Genomic DNA, 16069 nt, shown 5'->3' on the forward strand with positions numbered 1-16069 from the left:
AGACTAGCTGGTCATGATTATTACTGCTTTTTGGATGGCTATTCAGGCTACAACCAAATTGCAGTAGATCCTCAGGACCAAGAGAAAACGGCATTTACCTGCCCTTCTGGCGTGTTTGCCTACAGAAGGATGCCTTTTGGTCTGTGCAATGCACCTGCAACCTTTCAGAGGTGCATGCTCTCTATCTTCTCAGATATGGTAGAGAAATTTCTGGAAGTCTTCATGGATGACTTCTCAGTATATGGAGACTTATTCAGCTCCTGTCTTAACCACCTATCACTTGTCCTGAAAAGATGCCAAGAGACTAACCTGGTTTTAAACTGGGAGAAATGTCACTTTATGGTGACTGAAGGAATTGTCCTTGGGCACAAAATTTCAAACAAGGGAATAGAGGTGGATAAGGCAAAGGTAGAGGTAATTGAAAAATTACCACCACCTGCCAATGTTAAGGCAATCAGAAGCTTTCTGGGGCATGCAGGATTTTACAGAAGGTTTATAAAGGATTTTTCGAAAATTGCAAAACCTCTGAGTAACCTGCTAGCTGCTGACACACCATTTGTGTTTGACACACAGTGTCAGCAGGCGTTTGAGACCCTGAAAGCTAAGCTGGTCACAGCACCAGTCATCTCTGCACCAGATTGGACATTGCCATTTGAGTTAATGTGTGATGCCAGTGATCATGCCATTGGTGCAGTGTTGAGACAGAGGCATAACAAACTTCTGCACGTCATTTATTATGCTAGCCGTGTTCTAAATGATGCACAGAAGAATTACACAACCACAGAAAAAGAATTACTTGCAGTGGTTTATGCCATTGACAAGTTTAGATCTTATCTAGTGGGATCCAAAGTAATTGTGTACACTGACCATGCTGCTCTTAAATACTTACTCACAAAGCAGGATTCAAAACCCAGGCTAATAAGATGGGTGCTGCTTCTGCAAGAGTTTGATATAGAAATAAGAGACAGAAAAGGGACAGAGAACCAAGTAGCTGATCATTTGTCCCGAATAGAACCAGTAGCTGGGGCGTCCCTCCCTTCTACTGAGATCTCCGAGACTTTCCCAGATGAGCAACTCTTTGCCATTCAGGAAGCTCCTTGGTTTGCAGATATTACAAACTATAAAGCTGTGAGGTTCATACCCAAGGAGTACAGCAGTGTGCAAAGAAAGAAATTAATTTCAGATGCCAAGTACTACCTCTTGGATGAACCATATCTCTTTAAGAGATGTGCTGATGGAGTGATCCGCAGATGTGTACCCAGAGAAGAAGCACAAAGGATCTTATGGCATTGCCATGGATCACAGTATGGAGGACATTTTGGAAGTGAGCGAACAGCCACTAAAGTCCTCCAGTGTGGCTTCTACTGGCCTACTCTCTATAAAGATTCCCGAGAGTTTGTGCGTAACTGTGACAGTTGCCAAAGAGCTGGTAACCTGCCTCACGGATATGTCATGCCTCAACAAGGGATATTAGAGATAGAATTGTTTGATGTATGGGGAATAGACTTCATGGGGCCATTCCCACCATCATACTCAAACACTTACATTCTGGTGGCGGTGGACTATGTATCTAAGTGGGTAGAAGCAATTGCTACACCCACTAATGATACCAAGACCGTGCTAAAATTCCTCCAGAAACACATCTTCAGCAGATTTGGTGTTCCCAGAGTACTAATCAGTGATGGGGGCTCTCATTTCTGCAACAGACAGCTATACTCTGCCATGGTTAGATATGGAATTAGCCATAAAGTGGCGACTCCGTATCATCCACAGACAAATGGGCAAGCTGAAGTCTCGAACAGAGAGCTAAAAAGAATCCTAGAACGGACTGTGATAGCCCGAAGAAAGGATTGGGCAAAGAGCTTGGATGATACTCTGTGGGCATACAGAACAGCATTCAAGACTCCTATAGGAACCTCTCCATACCAATTGGTGTATGGGAAGGCCTGTCATTTGCCTGTGGAACTGGAACATAAAGCCTACTGGGCGACCAGATTCCTAAACATGGATGCTCAGTTAGCTGTGAAAAAGATTGCTCCAGTTAAATGAGCTAGAGGAGTTCAGACTCAATGCCTTTGAAAATGCAAAAATTTACAAGGAAAAGGCAAAGAAGTGGCATGACAAGAAATTGTCAACCAGAGTCTTTGAGCCAGGACAAAAGGTTCTGCTCTTCAACTCCAGGCTCAAATTGTTCCCAGGAAAACTCAAATCCCGGTGGAGGGGTCCGTATGTGATCACAGGAGTGTCACCATATGGATATGTTGAGCTTCAGGATATTGATTCTGACAAAAAGTTCATTGTTAATGGACAGAGAATCAAGCATTATCTTGAAAGCAATTTTGAGCAGGAATGCTCAAAACTGAGACTTGAGTGATTCTCAGTAAAGGTCCAGCTAAAGACAGTAAAGAAGCGCTTGCTGGGAGGCAACCCAGTCATTAGGAGGTTATATGATTAGTTCTTACAGAGGCAAGTATCAAAAATGAAGGAATTCACAGAGTTACAGAAGGATTCAGCTCAAAAAGCAGAGAAAAAGAGCTTACTGGCGAAAAAACACCAGTAAGGGGCATTTTGGGCGTTAAACGCCAGAATGGGTATCATTCTGGGCGTTTAACGCCAGGAATGTTGCCATTTTGGGCGTTAAACGCCAGAATGGGCACCATTCTGGGCGTTTAACGCCAGGTGTGCAGCATCCTGGGCGTTCAGAAAAATGCCCAGTGATAAAGGATTTCTGGCGTTTAACGCCAGCCAGGGCACCTGGCTGGGCGTTAAACGCCCAAAAGGGGCATCAATTGGGCGTTAAACGCCAGAATGGGTGCCATTCTGGGCGTTTAACGCCAGCAAGGTGGGGGGACCACAATTTTGTTTTCAAATCAGATTTTTTCAAACTTTCCTTTTCTTACCCATATTTTTCTACAAAAATACATTTCAATCTCTCATCATTCACTTTCAAATTTTCAAAAATCTAAAATCACTCTTCAAATCGCTCAAATCATTCCCAAATTTTGTTCAAAAATTTCACCCTTTTCTCTCAATTTCTTTCCATATCTTCTCAAATCTCCTTTCAAATTTCTCTTTTTTTTTTTCGAAAACTCCCCTCCCCACCTTATAAATACACGTTTGGCTCCCTCTTTCCACCACACCATTCGAATTTCCTCTTCCTCCCTCTCTCTTCCTTCCTTTCTTTTGCTTGAGGACAAGCAAACCTCTAAGTTTGGTGTGCTTTTCCGTGATCACTAAGCCAAGATTCATCAAGATCATGGCTCCTAAGGGAAAACAAACCAATTTAAGAGGAAAGAAAGAGACTATTCCAAAGAATCTTTGGAATCAAGAGAAGTTCTTAACCAAAGAACATGAAGACCATTATCACAAAATAATGGGTCTGAGGTCAGTGATCCCGGAAGTTAAATTTGATCTGAAAGAAGATGAATATCCGGGGATCCAAGAGCAAATTCGAAAGAGAGGATGGGAAGTTCTAACCAATCCTGAAATAAAGGTTGGAAGGAACATGGTTCAGGAATTCTACTCAAATCTGTGGCTAACAGATAAGCAGAGAATGACTGGAACCGCTTACCATACCTACAGAACCATGGTCAGAGGGAAAGTTATGTACTTCCATCTGGACAAAATAAGAGAAATCTTCAAGTTACCTCAACTGCAAGATGATCCTGACTCATTTAATAGGAGAATGGTGAGAGCAGATAAAGGGTTGGATCAAGTTCTAGAGGACATATGCCTCCCTGGAACTAAGTGGATAACCAATTCTAAGGGTGTCCCAAACCAACTCAAGATGGGAGACCTCAAACCAATTGCAAGAGGTTGGCTAGACTTTATTGGGCGTTCCATACTGCCCACTAGCAACCGTTCTGAGGTAACTATCAAGAGAGCAGTGATGATTCATTGCATTATGCTTGGAAAAGAAGTGGAGGTTCATCATGTGATTGCTTGTGAGATCTACACAATTGCAAATAAGAATTCCACTGAAGCCAAACTGGCTTACCCAAGCTTGATCTCCTTGCTCTGTAAAGAGGCTGGGGTAAAAATGGGAGTAGATGAATTCATACCCATTGAACACCCAATCACCAAGAAGTCAATGGAAGGACAAGTGCAAGACAACTCTATCAAAAGGAGGGCGCAGGAGTTCCTCCCTGAATTTCCTAAAATTGGCTACTGGGCCAGCCTAGAAGCATCTATCACCAAGTTGCAAGAGACTATGGAGCAACTTAAGGAAGAACAGCAGAATCAGAACTGCATGCTCTGCAAATTGCTGAAGGAGCAAGAGAAGCAAGGGCGTGAACTCCAAGAGATGAAACGCCAAAAGCTCTCCTCTCAAGCTGAGGGAGCATCCACTTCTCAAAATCAAGGTTGTTGAGTCCTAACTCTGTGAAAACCTCTATCATTAGGAGCCTATTTTTTCGTTTTTTTTGTTTTGTTTTCTATTTCTAGTTTCATCTTATATTTATCTTCTGAGTCTTGTTCTTAATTCATAATTAATAAAATTTGAAGTTTATGCCTTAAAGCTATGAATGTCCTATGAATCCATCACCTCTCTTAAATGAAAAATGCTTTAATCACAAAAGAACAAGAAGTACAGGATTTCGAAATTTATCCTTGAAACCAGTGAATTAGTTTGATGTGGTGACAATACTTTTTGTTTTCTGAATGAATGCTTGAATAGTGCATATGTCTTTTGAATTTGTTGTTTTGAGAATGTTAAAATTGTTGGCTCTTGAAAGAATGAGGAGAAAGAGAACTGTTATTGAGGATCTGAAAAATCATCAAATTGATTCTTGAAGCAAGAAAAAGCAGTGAAAAAAAAAATATTTTTCGAAAAAAAAAAGAGAGAAAAAGAAAGAAAAAGAAAGAAATAAAGTTGTGAACTGATGTGTGGAAAACGATCCAACACAAAACTCACCGGCAAGTGTACCGGGTCGCATCAAGTAATAATAACTCACATGAGTGAGGTCGATCCCACAGGGATTGAAGGATTGAGCAATTTTAGTTTAGTGGTTGATTTAGTCAAGCGAATCAAGTTTTGGTTGAGTGGGTTGTATTTAACAGAAGATAAATTGCTTGAAATGTAAAGGGAGAGGGGAAATTGCAGTAAATTAAAGAACAGGAAAGTAAAATAGACTGAATCTTAAAGAACAAGAAAGTAAATAACTGAAACTTAAAGTGCAAGAAATTTAAATTGCAGTAACTTAAATTGCAAGAAATATAGATTGCTTGAAAGTAAAAGGGAATTGAGGACAGGGATTGCAGAATCTAAACAAAGAAGAAGTAAATTGCAGCAATCAATTAAGTAGAAGATGAATTTAGATCAAACAGAAATTCAAACAGAATAGGAAATTAAAGTGCAGCAAGGTTCACAGAAGAACCAAAAGCAAAATTTGGTCTCAGGTCTCAAGAGACTAGGTAGCAGAGCCTAGATCTCTATTTGCCGTCCTAGATCCAAGTTAACAAAGCAATTGACAAGAATTAGAAGAAGAAGCAGTAAAGGATATTGAAATTGAATTGAATTATGCAGAAAAGAGTTAAAGAGAGTTTGAATGGGAATTGAGACAGAATTTCCTCAATTTCTCACACCCAAAACTCAGAAACAGAAGATTAGAAGTGCTTAGGCAAGAATGAGGAAGAAGAGAGATCAATTCTCCTCCCAAATTCTCAGAAATCTCAGTCAAGTTACCAAGAAAATATTCAAAAGCTCAAAAATAAAAGTGAAAATTCAAAGCTCAAAGCAAAAGTCCTAATTACATTAAACTAACTCCTATTTATACACTTTCTATTCTTGGATTTTTGGATTTGGATGGGCTTTTGAATTGGTGAAGAAATGAATTAAAATGGGGTTTTAATTTAAATTTTCGGCCCATGAAAAGTTGCTCCCAGGAGGCTGCCCTGCCCTTGTGGAGGGCAGGGCAGAAAATTGGTGCTTGGTGCATGAGATTGGTGCGGCGTTGTGCGAGCTTGGCGCGGCAATGTGCGCAGAATTTGCTTCTTGGTGCGCAAGGTGCTGCCCTGCCCGCGCCAAGGGTAGGGCAGGAAAAGTTGGTGCTGCCAGGGACGAGCGTAGCGCGCGCTGATGCTGCCAAGAACTAGTCATGGTGCGCCAGGGACGAAAATTGGTGCGCCAACCACAAGATTCTGCCCTGCCCGCGCAGAGGGCAGGGCAATGTCCCTTCTTTCACGTCCCGTGTTCGAATCACGGAGGAAGCATACGCTACAATAATTTCCTTGGTTTCTTGGCACGGCACTCAACCTTAAGTCTTGGCTTCCTCATGGTTCCTTGTTCGATCCTTGTAGCATGCATGGGTGACATTTTTTCTTCGAATTTCTTCCTTGGAGAGCCCGATTCTGCCCTCCACAAGGGCAGGGCAAGGTTCTCTTCCTCTTGATCTCAAGGCATATTTTGTGCTCTGCCCTTGTAGTGGGCAGGGCAGAGTTGCCTTCCTTGCTTGGTCATCTTATGTTGCCCTCCTAGAGGGCAGTGTGCCCTTGTGGAGGGCAATGTTGCCTCCCCCTTTGTATGCGGCACGCTTTTTCTCTCTTTTGCCACACTTTCCTTTCCTTGGACTACACTTCTTAGGCCACGCTTTTCCTTTTCTTTTCTTTTCTTCACCTACAATAAACCAAAACAACCACTCCAAGTATCACTAAATTCAAGAGGCTTATAAATTAATTAAAATTCAATTAAAATTAGCTCAAACCTCATGGATTAACATTAATTTCATGGTGGTTGCTTGATTTAAAGAAGTTATGCATTTTCACTCCAAATCACTTACTTAGGATACAAGAAAGTGCATAAATGCTAACAAAACAAGTAAAATTAGCTTGAAAAATGGGTATATGATGACTTGTCATCACAACACCAAACTTAAATCTTGCTTGTCCCCAAGCAAGCATCAAAACTAAGAGTAAATGAAATGAATAAGAAAAGGGTACTTATCCTTATTATGCAGATAGCAGAACTTGATCTATGGGGCATTTATGCAGACAATGACAACTCATTTATTGTTGCTGCTGCATAATACATATTTTGCATCAAAGGTTTGCTAAACTTGCTGTTAGAAGACTCACTTTTTAATTACTCCCTTGCTAACTCTTCTTGGCTTATAATGCTTTAACAAGCTTATTATTCTTTTAGAGGTTGGGTGTCAAATGCTGCAGCATAGCTTTTGGCTTTATTTTCTTTTCTTTTGCTCAACATCTTTCTACCACAGACACATGGCTCATTAATTCTTCCTAGGATCATTGATGCCCAGCATCTCTTTGGATAACTAAATGTTTTGTATCTAAGTTGCTCTTTATTGTGGATTTTCAATTGGCCATCCCAAATCAGTTGATCTAAGTGACCGGGTTTTAAAATACCCCTTAGAATTTACTCATCCAAGCAGATCTTAGTACAAGAACACCACAGGCATATGTCCTAGGGTCCAAGCTATTGGTGTCCAACCTTTATTCTTTGTTTTCTTTGCCATTTTGGCTTTTTCTTTCTTCCTTTTCTTTCTGTTTTTGTTACCAAGGGCTGTTTCATTCTTGATAAGAGTCTTTGTAGCAGCAAGCTAACTCACAATTGAATGAGAATGATATTATGCAACAATTATTTCATGAGTTATGCATTTAATCATACACATATACCACCACCAACTTCCATTCATACTTGTGCAACATTGGATATTTTACTTTTCAATTCAAACCAAACTCTTTTATTTAAGCATATGGGAAACAAAACAATATTTAAAGCTAAGTGATGGATACAAGCAATATGCAGGTTTAGCATTTTTCTAGCTATTTATTAACTAACTAAAATGAAAAACAAAGAACAAGAATTGCATGAAGTAAAAGAAATAAATGATGGATGCATATCATGTTTCAGACACGCATCTCCTTATTAGAGACATGAAAGAGGAAGTATGAAAGAACTTTGCCACCTTCTAATGGTCATGGCTGCTGCTTGATTCTCCTTTCTTCTTCTTTCTCTTCCCTGTCTTGGAATAATCTCTGATCTCTTCACCAGGACATCTTCTTCCCCAGACAGAGTCTAAGAGTCCTCTGAGCCCAAAATCTTCCAATCTTTTAAAGGTGGACTCAGTATATTGATGAGATCTTGCTTGTTGCTTGGCTAAGAATTCAGGGCATTGCTCAAATGGCTTGATCTTAGGATTGAGTGTTGGCAAATTGTGGGTCAAGTACTCCAACCTTGCTTGCATGTTTTCATCATTCTCCATTCTTTGTACGTGTCTAACTTCTCCCATGGTATGATGAACGTTCTTCCATTGATACAGGTTGTGACTATATTCCCCTGCTTTAGCTTGACTAAAATACAGCTTATCATATGATTCTTTGAACTCTTTGTATTGCTCTTTTTGTCCTTCAAGAATCTGTGCTTGAAATTCTTGCTGCTGAGTCATCATTTGTTGTTGCCATCTCTCTTGTTTCTCCTCCATTTGATGCTGCCAAGCTTCTCGTTCTTCTTTTTCTTTCAAAAATTGCTCCATAAATTCTGGATGGGGCTCTTAATATGTCTCTTGGCCCCCTTGATTTTGGCCTTGTTGAGCTTGCATGAGTTGTTGAGATAGTTCTTCTATCGCCCTGTGTAACTGGCTCATGTCTATAGCATCATGAGCTTGATTTCGTCCTTCCTCTCTTTGTGATCTCCTTTGCTTGGGAGTTGCCACTCCCTCGGGATCATCTTCTTCATTCATTCCCTCCATGCTCTTCTTGGTAATCCATTTCCCTTTCTTCACTTTTATTGTATCCTCATCTTCAAAAATTACTCCAGCTTTGTTACATAACTTGAGGATGGTACTTGGATGTCCAAGACTCTTTGATTTGCTTGTGCTATCGGCCATTTCTTGAATACTGTCAGCTATGAGTTGTGCGAGGTTGATCTCACCTCCATGCAAGATGCAGTATGTCAAGAGTGCTCGTTTGATTGTGACCCAAGAGGCATTTCCAGTAGGAAGGATAGATCTCCTTACTATTTCATACCATCCCTTAGCCACGGGAGTGAGATTTATCCTCCTTATGTGACTTGGAACTCCCTTTGAATCTCTTTCCCAATCAGTATTCTCCACACATAACCCCTGCAGGATCTCATCAGGATTATTTTCCATTTGCAATCTAGCCTCATAACTAGGCTCTGCATAGGTTATGGTTCGCAACTTGAGGGCTCTTGTGATGGCTGCTGGACTGAAGCTTACTTCAACTCCTCTGACATAACTTGTGTAAGGAGCACTATCTTTGTTTTCCTTCACAGCATTAGCATTGAACTCCCTAATCATGACTGCACTGATGTCCGTTAGAGGAGCACACAAGAGTTCCCACCTTCTTTCTCTAGTAATTTGCCTCATGATGGGGTATTCTCCTTCCCTTAAATCAAGACCTTTCTCATAGATAACATTCTTTGCCTCCATGAACCTATGATATCTCCCTTCATGGAATTGGGATCTAAACTTGGTTGCATCAAAGGATGGAGGTTCGGCTTCCATAGGTTCTTTTCCCGGCCTTCTTTTTGAACTTGAGGAGGCCATTGAGGTTGAGGTAAAGAGAGCAAAGAAGTGAGAAAAGAAGAAGTTTGTGTTGTGTTTGGGAAGAGTTTTGGTTCGGTTTTAATGTGTGAGGCAAGGGAATTATGTCGGCTTTGGAAGTGGAAGAGAGTATGGTTTTCATATGAAAGTGGCTTGAATGAGAATGTGTATGCCGTGTTGGTGCCAACGGCTACTTATAGGCCAAGTCTTCAAGCTTCACAATGAAACCACAATGAATGAATGGATGAAGAATCCGTTAGTGCTTATGAATGGCTGAGATTGAATTATTCATCTCGAGGACTCATGGAATGGACGGTCTGCATGCATGGTTGAGGCTTGACGAGGATCCTTCTTCCATTGGTTGCATGCATTTAGGTGTCCAAGGATGCATGCATGCAAACAAATTCTGCTTCCCCATGAGCGCGTTCTCCTAGGCACATGTAACCTTCATCACATAACTTCTCCTAGCCGTGACCTCTCCTGCAAGAATCAAGATAGCTAGCCTTAGATCATTAATATGGCCGTTGGCAATTAATTTGTATTTAAAGAATTGTGTTGTTTTGTTTATTATTATTTAAAAATATTTTTATGGTCAATTGTGTCCCTTAATTAAAGATGCTAAAAAGTTGGTGAACACCAAACTTATCTTTTATTGAGGGGATGGCTTAGCAATTGCAAACCAATCTTTACAATTGATGCATTTTAAAAGATTGATGCATGATCCCTTTGTGTATGGTTTCGAACCCATGATGGGGAAATGATCCTCTGAGCATTGTTACACATGCAGACACCAAACTTAGTGTTTGGTCATATGCTTCCTCAAGAAGAATTATGCATATGTTCTAAGGATAACTCCCTTCTCTTTTTGAAAAGCAAAAATTAAGTGTGCCTTAAGGGACACCAAACTTAGAAGTTTGACATGTGCTTTAAAACAAATACACATTCATTAGGCATGAAAGTTCAAAATCATATTCAGAGGAATCATAGCTTATTAAATGAAAGAGAAGACAGGAATCTTAAATCATGGGTTGCCTCCCATGAAGTGCTCTTTTATTGTCACTAGCTTGACATTGGACTTCCCTTTAAGGTGGTTGATATTGGTGATGTCTCAACTTGTCACCTCTCACTGTCATCTTTCTTTGTGTGCCTTGATGCTCAATTTCCATATGCTCAAGAGAAAGTATTTGGTTGACAGTGTAATAATCTTCTGCTCCCTGTTGTTGATATACTAGTTGCACTTTATCACCTTTAGAAAATCCTTCAGTTGGGGTTCTCTTGTTCTTCCACCCTTTGTGAGCTTTTTTCTTGCTCTTCACCTTCTTCTTTCTTGTTGATCTTTCTTTCTTGACAGTGACTTGAGTTGTGATACCTTCCTTCTTGTTTATCACCCCTGCTTCCTTTTGAAGTCCTTTTTCTTCTTGCATCTGCTTGTTTTTATATTCTACTTCCTTGTCAGTTGATTGCTTTGGAAGGAGATCATCACTCATTTTGCTTGTTTCTTCATCCCTTTGTAATTCTGGAAAGACTTTCAGGATGATGCTCTCCTCATGCATCCTGAGGGTTAACTCTCCTTGCTCTATATCCACAATGGCTCTAGCAGTGGCCAAAAATGGTCGACCAAGTATCATAGAGTCACTTCCATTTTCTGAAGAATCCAGGATCACAAAATCTGCCGGATAGATGAACTTGCCAACCTTAACTAAAAGGTTCTCAATCAGCCCCTTAGGATATACTACTGATTGGTCCACCAATTCCAAGGACATCTGTGTTGGTTTCACCTCCTCTATGCCAAGCTTTTTCACTAGAGAATATGGGATTAGATTTATGCTTGCTCCTAGATCACACATCCCCTTGTTAATGAATAGGTTTCCAATAGTGCATGGTAAGAAGAAACCTCCAGGGTCTTCAAGCTTGGGAGGGAGTCCCTTTTTAATGAGTGCACTACATTCTTCACTAAGCATCACCGTTTCCTTCTCATTCCAATCTCTTTTCTTATTGATGAGCTCCTTCAAGAACTTGGCATACAAAGGCATTTGCTCCAATGCTTCAGCTAAAGGTATGTTGATCTCCAACTTCTTGAAAGTCTCAAGAAATTTGTGGAAATGCTGATCCTTTGTTTCTTTGTGAAATCTCTGTGGATAAGGCAGTGGTGGTGTTGAGCTTTTCTCCATCTGATGTTGTTTTGGAATTGGTTCTTCCAAGATCTTCTTTCCTTTCTTCAAATTCTGTGGCTTGTTGTCTTCCTCTGTGAGTTTTTCTGGAGCATTCTTGGTTGTCATGTCTTTGTTGATGGCTTCATCATTCTTTGTTGGCTCAGTGTCATTATGCTTGGTTGCTCCTTGGTTACTATCTGTTAACACTTTTCCACTTCTTAGTTGCACGACCTTGCATTCTTCCTTTGGGTTGGGAATGGTATCACTAGGTAGTGAACTTGATGGTTTTTCAACAGAGATCTTCTTGGAGATTTGCCCAATCTGTCTCTCTAGGTTCTTCGTGGAGGCTTCTTGGTTCTTTGTTGTTAATTCTTGGTTCTTCATCAGTTTTTCCATGAGCTGTTCTAGATTGGTGATTCTCTGTGAGTCTTGTGAGATGGGTTGATTTTGGGGTGTTGATGGATGAGGATAGGTGTTTTGGTTAGTTGGGTGGTTATTGGGTGGGTATTGGTTAGAATTTGGGTAGTTGTTTTGTGGTTTTCTGTATGAGTTTTGGTTAGTGTTTGGCTGGGGGTTGTGGTTTGTGTTTTTCCAATTGTTCTGACTTGTGTTTCTTTGCCATGGTTGTTGGTTTTGATTGTGGTTGTCTCCCCATCTGAGGTTGGGATGGTTCTTCCAAGATGGATTGTAAGTATCTCCATAAACTTCATTTGTTCTAGGATTTTGGTTGTGCATGTATTGGACTTGCTCTTGCTGTTGCTCTTCTTGAGTTTCTTCACTTTGCACCCAAGTAGTTGGTGGTTGGCTTGTGGTGCTCACTGCTGCAACTTGCAAGCCATCAATCCTTTTGGCCATTTGCTCAAATTATTGTTGAATCTGCTGCTGCATCATCTTGTTCTGAGCCAGAATAGAATCAACTCCTTCCAACTCCATTACTCCTCTTCTCTGTGATGGTTGGCGTTGTCTTTGATGAGCAAAGAAATATTGGTTATTGGCCACCATATCAATGAGGTTTCGAGCTTCCTCTGTGGTCTTCATGAGTTGTAATGAGCCTCCGGCAGAGTGATCAAGAGCTTCTTGAGCTTTAAGAGTGAGTCCCTCATAGAAGTTCTGCAACTTGTCCCACTCAGTGAACATCTCTGGTGGACATTTCCTCAATAGAGCCTTATATCTTTCCCATGCTTCATATAAGTTCTCAGACTTCATTTGAGTGAACGTTTGAACCTCAGTCTTCAACCTTAGGATTCTTTGAGGGGGATAGAATTTAGCAAGGAACTTGCTCAACAAGTCATCCCAAGTGTTGATGCTTTCTTTTGGAAAGGTCTCTAGCCATTGAGTGGCTTTATCTCTGAGAGAGAATGGGAAGAGCAACAACTTGTAGCTATCAGGAGGTACACCATTGGTTTTCACCGTGTCACAAATTCTCAAGAAGGTGGACAAATGTTGATTTGGATCCTCCAAAGGTCCTCCTCCAAAGGAACAGTTGTTTTGAACCAAAGTGATGAGTTGTGGCTTGAGTTCAAAATTGTTTGCATTGACATTGGGAGGAAGAATGCTACTCCCACAATGCCTAGCATTTGCAAATGTGTATGAAGCCAGGACTCTTCGTTGATGTTGGTTATTATTGGCTCCTCCTTCTGGTTGATTGGGATCTCCTTCCATTTCTTGGAATTCCTCCTCAGATTCTTCTTCTCCAATAACGTTCTTCCTTCTTTCAGCTCTTCTTATTCTCCGAAGAGTTCTTTGATCAATTTCAGAGAGGATAGGGGAAGATCTTCCTGTACCTGACATGCAAACACACAACAATAAACACACAGACCCAGAAAGCTAATGAAACTTCAATCTATAGCTCGAATGAAGTTTTAGTTAGTTTAAGCAAAAACTCAAACAGTTAGTGTGTTAGTAAGAATTAGAATAACAGAAAAGAACAAAATGCTTAATCTAGACCTCCACTTCACTTAATCATTGTCACTCTATTTCAATCCCCGGCAACGGCGCCAAAAACTTGATGTGTGGAAAACGATCCAACACAAAACTCACCGGCAAGTGTACCGGGTCGCATCAAGTAATAATAACTCACATGAGTGAGGTCGATCCCACAGGGATTGAAGGATTGAGCAATTTTAGTTTAGTGGTTGATTTAGTCAAGCGAATCAAGTTTTGGTTGAGTGGGTTGTATTTAACAGAAGATAAATTGCTTGAAATGTAAAGGGAGAGGGGAAATTGCAGTAAATTAAAGAACAGGAAAGTAAAATAGACTGAATCTTAAAGAACAAGAAAGTAAATAACTGAAACTTAAAGTGCAAGAAATTTAAATTGCAGTAACTTAAATTACAAGAAATATAGATTGCTTAAAAGTAAAAGGGAATTGAGGACAGGGATTGCAGAATCTAAACAAAGAAGAAGTAAATTGCAGCAATCAATTAAGTAGAAGATGAATTTAGATCAAACAGAAATTCAAACAGAATAGGAAATTAAAGTGCAGCAAGGTTCACAGAAGAACCAAAAGCAAAATTTGGTCTCAGGTCTCAAGAGACTAGGTAGCAGAGCCTAGATCTCTATTTGCCGTCCTAGATCCAAGTTAACAAAGCAATTGACAAGAATTAGAAGAAGAAGCAGTAAAGGAAATTGAAATTGAATTGAATTATGCAGAAAAGAGTTAAAGAGAGTTTGAATGGGAATTGAGACAGAATTTCCTCAATTTCTCACACCCAAAACTCAGAAACAGAAGATTAGAAGTGCTTAGGCAAGAATGAGGAAGAAGAGAGATCAATTCTCCTCCCCAATTCTCAGAAATCTCAGTCAAGTTACCAAGAAAATATTCAAAAGCTCAAAAATAAAAGTGAAAATTCAAAGCTCAAAGCAAAAGTCCTAATTACATCAAACTAACTCCTATTTATACACTTTCTATTCTTGGATTTTTGGATTTGGATGGGCTTTTGAATTGGTGAAGAAATGAATTAAAATGGGGTTTTAATTTAAATTTTCGGCCCATGAAAAGTTGCTCCCAGGAGGCTGCCCTACCCTTGTGGAGGGCAGGGCAGAAAATTGGTGCTTGGTGCATGAGATTGGTGCAGCGTTGTGCGAGCTTGGTGCGGCAATGTGCGCAGAATTTGCTTCTTGGTGCGCAAGGTGCTGCCCTGCCCGCGCCAAGGGCAGGGCAGGAAAAGTTGGTGCTGCCAGGGACGAGCGTAGCGCGCGCTGATGCTGCCAAGAACTAGTCATGGTGCGCCAGGGACGAAAATTGGTGCGCCAACCACAAGATTCTGCCCTGCCCGCGCAGAGGGCAGGGCAATGTCCCTTCTTTCACGTCCCGTGTTCGAATCACGGAGGAAGCATACGCTACAATAATTTCCTTGGTTTCTTGGCACGGCACTCAACCTTAAGTCTTGGCTTCCTCATGGTTCCTTGTTCGATCCTTGTAGCATGCATGGGTGACATTTTTTCTTCGAATTTCTTTCTTGGAGAGCCCGATTCTACCCTCCACAAGGGCAGGGCAAGGTTCTCTTCCTCTTGATCTCAAGGCACATTTTGTGCTCTGCCCTTGTAGTGGGCAGGGCAGAGTTGCCTTCCTTGCTTGGTCATCTTATGTTGCCCTCCTAGAGGGCAGTGTGCCCTTGTAGAGGGCAATGTTGCCTCCCCCTTTGCATGCGGCACGCTTTTTCTCTCTTTTGCCACACTTTCCTTTCCTTGGACTACACTTCTTAGGCCACGCTTTTCCTTTTCTTTTCTTTTCTTCACCTACAATAAACCAAAACAACCACTCCAAGTATCACTAAATTCAAGAGGCTTATAAATCAATTAAAATTCAATTAAAATTAGCTCAAACCTCATGGATTAACATTAATTTCATGGTGGTTGCTTGATTTAAAGAAGTTATGCATTTTCACTCCAAATCACTTACTTAGGATACAAGAAAGTGCATAAATGCTAACAAAACAAGTAAAATTAGCTTGAAAAATGGGTATATGATGACTTGTCATCATGAACCAAGGCAAAAAGAGTGTGCTTAAGAACCTTAGACACCTCTAATTGGGGACTCTAGCAAAGCTGAGTCACAATCTAAAAAGGTTCACCCAATTATGTGTCTGTGGCATGTATGTATCCGGTGGTAATACTGGAAGACAGAGTGCTTTGGGCCACAGCCAAGACTCATACACTAGCTATGTTCAAGAATCATTATACTTAACTAGGAGAATCAATAACACTATCTGAGTTCTGAGTTCTCATAGATGCCAATCATTCTGGACTTCAAAGGATAGAGTGAGATGCCAAAACTGTTCAGAGGCAAAAAGCTACTAGTCCCGCTCATCTAATTGGAACTATGTTTCTTTGATATTTTGGAGTCTATAGTATATTCTCTTCTTTTTATCCTATTTTGATTTTCAGTTG

This window comes from Arachis stenosperma, chromosome 10, assembly GCF_014773155.1.
Source record: "Arachis stenosperma cultivar V10309 chromosome 10, arast.V10309.gnm1.PFL2, whole genome shotgun sequence".
NCBI lineage: Eukaryota > Viridiplantae > Streptophyta > Magnoliopsida > Fabales > Fabaceae > Arachis > Arachis stenosperma.